The sequence below is a fragment of the Bos javanicus genome, chromosome 8 (genome assembly GCF_032452875.1).
Source record: "Bos javanicus breed banteng chromosome 8, ARS-OSU_banteng_1.0, whole genome shotgun sequence".
NCBI lineage: Eukaryota > Metazoa > Chordata > Mammalia > Artiodactyla > Bovidae > Bos > Bos javanicus.
Genome location: NC_083875.1, coordinates 95091226 through 95100137, shown reverse-complemented (window position 1 = coordinate 95100137; position 8912 = coordinate 95091226). Strand labels below are relative to the sequence as shown.

General features: G+C 37.4%; 1 pseudogene; it reads left to right on the top strand.

Moving 5' to 3' along the window:
- The first annotated feature begins 1589 nt into the window (after nucleotides 1–1589).
- On the top strand, nucleotides 1590–4300 carry LOC133253505 (olfactory receptor 13F1-like; annotated as a pseudogene).
- The last annotated feature ends 4612 nt before the right edge of the window (nucleotides 4301–8912 follow it).

Genomic DNA, 8912 nt, shown 5'->3' with positions numbered 1-8912 from the left:
ACAGAGAAACCCTCAGTGGAAGTGATGGTATATACTGACCAAAGTGGATATTAGAGACCAGGCATGCCTAACTTTTGCCTTTCTGGAAATAATAAGTAAAGTGTTTTATTTTCACACATGGATTAGTGCCGGGGTCCAGCCTTGGGGTCCAGTTCGAAGCGGGGACGGCGTCGGCGAGGATCAGGATACGATAGCTTCAATTAGATATTAATTAGAGATATAAAGAGTAATAGAATAAGGATAGCTCAGTAGGAAAATTCAGTGGAGAAAAGAGGCTGAGTAGCTTGGTTTATGTGGGGGACCAATAAAACTTCAAGAAGCTTGCACCACTTACGTAGGCCGCAGGCGTCCTTCCATTCTCCCGAAGGAGAGGAGACACTGAGGCCTCCCCGGTCGGATCTTAGAAGCCCAGGCAAAATTAGTAAGCTTGGTGGGTTCCGCGCTCCAGATGGAGACTCAGCCAGAGTGAGAGAGAGACATGGGGAGACCAGTGTTTCGAGAAACTGATCCCAATTCTTTATTTTCCATGGTCTACTTTTATACACTGAGATGTTATGCAAAAGTCACGCGGGGTCAGCAGTCCTGACTTTTATCAAAGTCAGGTGCTTCATACAAATGTATACAGAGGTCTTAGTGGTGTTACATCATCTTCTGGCCAGGGGGGCCTGCTGACAATTTATGACCCTCTCCTTGTGACAACAGTCAACCAGGACACTTATTTCCCCAGGGGTGATTATTCTTAAAACAGACACCACCCAAATAAATTTACATTCCTATAGGGTGAGGGTGTAGTGGGTTTTAGTTAAGGAAAGAATTTACTTAGCCTAAGGTATAACGTGATTAATATCAAAGGTTAATGCTTATTTCTTCTATATATTCATTAATGTGTGTAAGGGCAGGGGATGTGGAGACTTAGCAACAAACATTGGCTCAACAAATGAAAAACCCTCACCAATACAATTTCTAATCAGCCCATTATACTTATACTAATAGTTTTCTAACTTTTCTAAGGAACCTGTTTTTAGAAGGTTTAAAGCATCTCGTGCCTCTCACGGTTGGGAGGCTGTGAGCAATCACATGTGGCCGGACAAGCCTGTCAGGCAGGCTAGAGAACCTTCAGAGGAGTTTGTAGGTTAAAACACTCTTATCACGCCCAGGAATTATTATTAACTGGAGCTCTAGGTTAACTCCTTCTCCGAAAGAGGTGGTGGGGGACAGCCCCCCGTAAAGTCAGAGATGTAGGTGAGAGCACAAAGTAGTAAAGTAGGCAGGCTCTGGTTATGGGGGTAGATGCTCGAGGAGTTCCAGGGGGACTCCTGAGGCTCAATCCCGCCTTTGCGTATGTCGAGCCTCCTTCCTCATGACCTTTGTCATGGGCGGAGTACCTCACTCTGGCCCCCAACAGATTAGGGGTTGAAATTTTAACAGGTTGTGAAAAATGTGATAAATTTTTAACAGTTTGACTCACTATGGGCCGGCACAGGAACAGCATTCAGGCAATTGCTGTTCTGGAAAACAGGGTGTCCTTGAAATCATAAACATATTACTGTGATTCTCTGAAATATTAGAGAGACCATGAAATTGGGATTATGGAGTAAGAATTTCAAGCAAGTTAATCTAGATCTTTCATATCTGTACTAGATAGGAATTAACTTCTTTGTATAGATTAGGAAAGCAAGTTTCAAAAAGTTCAAGTGATGATTTGCCTAATTTTATGTACTGGTAAGAATCATGGTTTGATTTAGAGCCCAAATTTCACTCTCTGAGGATAGCATTCTAATTTTCTACAGAGGATGACTGGAACCTCTTCTTTTAGTAAGTGTGGTCTTCATCCTCTTTCCTTTCAGATTCTACATCAAATAAGGTTTAAAAACTAATTCAACTACATTCTTTAATGTCACATGTAAGAAAGCAGATGTAAACTAATTGAGAAATCTTCAGGTTTTTATTTTGGCTTAGAGATATATGGTAAAATTGTATGCATTTTACATGTATCAGAAATTAACATATTTAAGGAAGCAATGTGTTATTAAAAATCTTTAGTGCAAGTTATCATTTTGCTGGACTGTGGGGAACAAGCTCTTGAAGCTCACAGTGTAAGGTGGGAAGGATAGAGACATGCACATCTGAGTATAATTCATTGTGATATACTTCAATAACATAGGTACAAAGAATGAAACTGATGACTGAGCAATGTTATTAAGAGAAATATTATGAAAGACAAGATTGCAGATGGGAAACAAAGATGCTCCAAGGAGGTAAAATATATATTAAAGACATAGAAATGTTAAATTCATGATGAGTATAGGAATGACAAGTCTGTTGCTATTTCAGAGCAGAAAGTGTGCATGGAAATAGAGTATTGGGAGATGAGGATAGAGACATAGATAAAAAAGAACACAAGGCCTATGTATGTGAAGGCTCATCTGAGCCTGCTCTTTAGAAAGTGATTTTTAAACATATATCTCAGTATGTGGTTGCTTGTAAGATATGGTGTAAGAAATTTTATTTGAATAATAAAATGCTAAAACTTGGAAAGTGATTTTGTTTCTAAGAAAGGAAGGGGTTCAATATTATTTTCATATTGAAATTGCCTTCTTGAGAGAAACTGGGTGACATTATAGTTGGACATGACTGAAGCAACTTAGCACGCACACACTCATAGTCATTGGACTCCAGCCAATCTTCTCAGTCTTATCTCCTAATGTTCCTTGTGTCAGTGTGTCTGTCTATTCATAAGATAACTTTCAGCTTTATGAAGGGCAAGCGAACTCTCTCTCATTATAACTTTGTAAAAAATTGCTCCTCACTTGGAACATCTCCCGTGGTCCTTGACCTGATTAAATTCAGTGCTACTTTTGATTGATCATCTGCTCCCATCAAAGAGATAGGGTTCTTATTCTATTTGCCTATTGCCCTGGGGCATGCATATTATGGTATTGACTGTGCCCTATATTTGATTATGAACTGCCTGAAAGAAGGACTTGTGTTAACTCACCTCTAGATTCTCAGTGTATTTAGTAAATGTGGCATGAATGAGTGAATAATTAATGTGATATTGCTAGTAGTATTGGAGGGCAATGCTCTTTTTAAAGTTCTCCTAACAAAAACCCCTTGAAAGTTCCTAGAATGTAAAATTTAAATATAGGCCACATATACTTTTATTCATTACTACTGATGGACTAGGAGGGTTAAAATGGGCAAGACAAACTCAACAGTCATTTCTAATTTTTTTCTTTCTGGGATTTACTCACTATCCCAAAGTTGAAATCACCATATTTGTGCTGTGCTTGCTGATATACTTGATCACCTTACTGGGTAATAGTATTCTGATTTCTTTTAGTGTCCTGGATTCTCACCAACACACATACATGTACTTCTTCAGCAATCTGTCATGTCTGGACATCTGGTATACTTCTGTCCTGACTCCAATCCTGGCAAACTTTGTTTCAGGGAAAAACACCATTTCATTCTCAGGGAGTGCTGCCCAGATGTACTTTTCTTTGGCCATGGGCTCCACTGAGTGTGTGCTCTTGTCCGTGCTGGCATATGACTGGTGTGTGGCCATCCGCAATCCTCTGAGATACCTCATCATCATGAACAAGAAGGTTTATGTACCGATTGAAGCTGGCTACTGGGTGACAGGCTCCTTCACTGCCCTGGTGGAAATGGTTTCTGTGTTGCAGCTGTCTTTGAGTGGAAGTAGATGTCATTTCATTTGTGAGATTCTGGCTGTCCTAAAATTGGCATGTGTAGACACTTCCAAGTTTCAGTTAATCATGTTGGTGATCAGTGTACTTCTTTCTTGTGCTGATTATGCTCATTTTTATTTCTTGCGTGTCCATTCTCTCCAGCATCCTAAGAGTCAGCTCAGTGAATGGTCGAAGCAAAGCCTTTTCAACATGTGCAGCCCACCTGAGTATAGCGGATTTGTTCTATGGGACAGCTCTCTCCATGTATCTGAAGCCCTCAGCTGTAGATTCACAGGAAAAAGATAAATTTATGGCTCTACTCTATGTGGTTTTAACCCTCAAATTGAATCCAATCATCTACAGTCTAAGCAACAAAGAGATGAAAACAACTGTGAAAAAGATGCTGATTAAAAACCCCTTTTGTACTTTCTTAGTCCCCAGTGGCAAATAACATTGATAAGCACATGTGAAAACACATAAATTTAAGGCATGTTTAGTGGTCAAGGTATATCAGAACATTGGAATTGGGGAATACACTCATTTCAAATGTGACATGTGGTTTTCTAAATCTGTTTCTTGATCTATAATTGAAGTTGTTAGATAATATAAAAATATATAAGTATATCTCAAACTCTTATACAGATCTTAATTATGAGAAATTTTATTTCAGGGAGTTAGAATATAAAATTAACTAATGTCACTGTAGCCAATTATTAAGCATTCAGTATTATAAATATGTACTATATAAGCATAGTAACTAGTAGATTTTTGAGCTAATTTATGATTAACATTTTTCTGAATAGTGACATTTGATGATAGCAATCATATATTCTATAAATATGTGGTTGTGTTTTACATATTTGGGTATGCTTTTGTATCTAGATAGATGTGTGGGAATGTCTGTGTACAAATATAAAAGGTCTTCATAAAAATAATCCTAAATAAAACTGGGGTGGAGATGTGTCATTAGGAACAAAAAAATCAGAGTTTAATGATATGTTGTTTGTCATAGAGTGCTGACTTTATATTATTAACTCAAAGAAACTACAGAGTACCTCAGTGAAACTATTAGCTCATTTCTGTTGTGCTTTTTTCAGATGCCTGGTTGTTTAAATCCAAGAATATAAATGAACTATTAACATTTAGAGAAGAAAGGCAAGACATGAACCCTATATTACAGAATTTACAATACCCCAGACTCATTAAGTTGACATAAAATATTGAAATGTATGAAGATGTCTTATTCTATAAACCACAATATATGAGTAATTACAAAGTGTACAGTCAGCAGCTTTTGTAACATTTATATTCTGCCTGTGGACCAGTTGCTTAAATGTGAGGTTGATATGCACATCTAATTTACCCTTTATCATGGAGATGTCACAGAGCTAATGGAATTATAGTGATGGCTTTAACTCAAGCTGAAAATTACCACTTGCAGAAAGATAGAGAAGCTTTAGAGGGTAAATCTTAGAGCAAGTGAGAAAATCATACTAAAGGTTGAACTAGTCTGTCCAAAGAGTAACAACCTCATCAAAACAGGCAGATAGGTTGTGGTTATTGTATTAATGCCTTGGGACAATGTTCTATGGCCATTGGAAGAGTAGAAGAATGAAGTGGAGATAATTGTAGAGAAGAATGACTAGCACTCTATGTGCCAAGGCGGAAGGAGAGTATACATAAATAACAACTAACACAGTGTTTGGATTTAAAGCAACTATTAATTTCAGCCAATTGTGCTCACTCATTCTACCTTCATTCAGAGATTTAATCTACACTTCTGTGGAAATGACTATTATGCTTCTGGTTTACAAAATCAATACTTGTCAGCTTAATTATTGCTACCACAGGAATAGCAGTGTGGTATTATGGAAAATCATGGGCTTTAGAACCAAAGAACTCAGGATTGCATTTGTACTGCTCCATGTCTTAGCTGTGTGACCTTGGAAAAACCTAACTAGACATATCTATGGTTTGTTTATTTAGTTTGGAATATGGACAGAGTACTGCTTACTGACTACTGACATGACAATCATGAGATATAATTATGAGGCTGACATGACAGTCAAATGAGAAAATATTGAATAAATCTGAAAGCAGCAGTCAATTGATAATGATTTTTTATTGGTCCCTGGTGGCTCAGATGGTAAAGCGTCTGCCTACAATGCAGGAGACCCGGGTTCAATCCCTGGGTCGGGAAGATCTCCTGGAGAAGGAAATGGCAACCCACTCCAGTATTCTTGCCTGGAAAATCCCATGGACAGAGGAGTCTGGTAAGCTACAGTCCATGCTGTTGCAAAGAGTCAGACATGACTGAGCAACTTCACTTTCTTTCTTTCACTTTATTGTCAAAGGATGCTCTTTCATGTGTGCTATTTGAAGGAGAAAAAATGATGCTATTGCCTATGAAGATTCTGATAAATGTATCTATCAGATACATTTGACATTATCTATCAGATACATTGAGACATTAGAGAGGTGTTTTTGGGTGGTGACATCTAGTAATTATTTAGTGCCATTTTTTCCCCAAGCCAATCTTGATATTTTGATTCCTGAATAACACACTTTAAACAATAGGACGTGAACTGAGAACTTCCAGGTGTTCGAACTGGATTTGGAAAAGACAGAGGAACCAGAGATCAAATTGCCAACATCTGATGAATCATAGAAAAAGCAAGAGAGTTCCAGAAAAATATCTACTTCTGCTTTATTGACTACACCAAAGCCTTTGACTCTGTAGGTCACAACAAACTGTGGAAAATTCTTAAAGAGATGGGAATATCAGACCACCTCACCTGCCTCCTGAGAAATCTGTATGCAGGTCAAGAAGCAACAGTTCGAACCGGACATGGAACAGCAGACTGATTCCAAATAGGAAAAGGAGTACGTCAAGGCTGCATATTGTCACCCTGCTTATTTAACTTACATGCAGAGTATATCATGTGAAATGCTGGGCTGGATGAAGCACAAGCTGGAATCAAGATTGCTGGGAGAAATATCAATAACCTCAGAGATGCAGATGACACCACCCTTATGGCAGAAAGCAACGAGGAACTAAAGAGCCTCTTGATGAAAGTGAAAGAGGAGAGTTGAAAAGCTGACTTAAAATTCAACATTCAAAAAATGACGATCATGGCATCTGGTCCCATCACTTCATGGAAAATAGAGGGGGGAAACAATGGAAACAGTGAGAGACTTTATTTTTTGGTGCAGACATGGAATTAAAAGACAATTGCTCCTTGGAAGAAAAGCTATGACAAACCTAGACAGCATGTTAAAAAACAGAGACATTACTCTGCCGACAAAGGTCCGTCTAGCCAAAGCTATGGTTTTTCCAGTAGTCACGTATGGATGAATTAGACTATAAAGAAAGCTGAGCACAGACAAATTGATGCTTTTGAACTGTGGTGTTGGAGAAGACTCTTGAGAGTCCCTTGGACTGCAAGGAGATCAAATCAGTTAATCCTAAAGGAAATCAGTCCTGAATATTCATTGAAGGACTGATGCTGAAGCTGAAGCTCTGATACTTTGGCCGCCTGATGCGAAAACTGACTCCTTGGAAAACACCCTGATGCTGGGAAAGATTGTAGGCAGGAAGAGAAGGGAATGGCAGACGATGAGATGGTTGGATGGCATCACCAACTCGATGGACATAAGTTTGAGCAAACTCTGGGAGTTGGTGACGGATAGGGAAGCCTCGCATGCTGCATTCCATGGGGTTGCAAAGAGTTGGACATGACTGAGCGACTGAACTAAACTGAAAATAACACACTAACACTCTACTTCTTACAAGATGAAAATGATCACAAGTTCAATTTTACTTTCAGTATTTGTCCATATGCTTAATGGACAAAACTACAAACAAAATGTATGTGATAACATTTCTAAGAATAGGAAGAAGTTATAGGTTCTGAGAACCACTGTCCTTAATTACTCCCATCTCTCAGAATACATGTATATGCAGATCCTTCTAATACATGGTTGAATTATGCTAGTGTATGTTTATCTCCTTATTTTTATTTTTCCTTCTGTTTTATGAAAAAGTATAGTTGATTTATAGTATTCTATTAGTTTCAGGAATACAAGATAGTGATTCAATATTTTAATAGAATATATTCAATTTATTTATACAAAACAATGGATATATTTCCCTCTTCTGCATAATACATCTTGTTGCTCACTTATTTTATAAATAGTAGTTTGTGTCTCTTAGTCCTATAGCCCATCTTGTTCCTCTCATATATGTTTGGTGATCAGACACTGGTGACCTCTAGTTTGTTCTCTGTATCTGTATCTTACTGTTTTGTAGCATACACTCATTTATTTTATTTTTTAGATTCTTCATAATAGTGACAACAGAGTATTTTTTGTTTTCTGACTCATTTCATTAAGCTCTAGGTCCATCCATGTTGCTACAAATGGCAAAATTTTATTCTTTTTGTGACTAATAGTTTCTTCTCTCTCTCTCTCTCTCTCTCTCTCTCTATATATATATATATATATGCACACCACAACTCTCTATCCATTTATCTGTTGATGGACACTTAGGTTTCTTCCATATCTTGGCTATTATAAATAGTACTTTTCCACTGAGTAAATTTTGGAAGGAGTTTCAGAGTAAATAACACTCAAATTGTATTTAATTAGATGACTGTGATGCCACCATGGGGAATATATCATGATAGGAATGAAGTGACATATATTATTGTCATTAAATGTGAAAGAACATGATATATTTGGATAACTACACAGTGAATACAGCATAGTGTGTGCAGAGGGGGTGGGATAAACACAGCAATGGAAAAAAGGAGGAAAAATTTGTACTAGAAAAATTAGGTTGGGGCCAGATCCAGTCCCTGAGTAAAACAAAAATGAGTAATAAACAAAAAAACATGAACTCATATACTTCTCTCAAAAAGGGGCGTGAAATATGTTTTACTTGTTAAGTATTTTTGGAAAACACAATTTCACTTTTTTTTTTTGTTTCTAAAAGTTTACTCCCACTTCTAACAGTAGTTGTCCTTATTTTCATAAAAGATAAAATCGGATTATTACCTTGAAATTTCCTTCCAATTTTTAGATTCTGTGATTTTACATATATCCTTTAGTTTCTTTGTTCTGCTTGTATTGAAAACCTTGCCTCAAATATATGAGCTTATTTTGTGCATAAGCTCAAAGTTGCAAGTTCCTCATCCTTTCCTTCAGAAGCAGTCTAGTTGT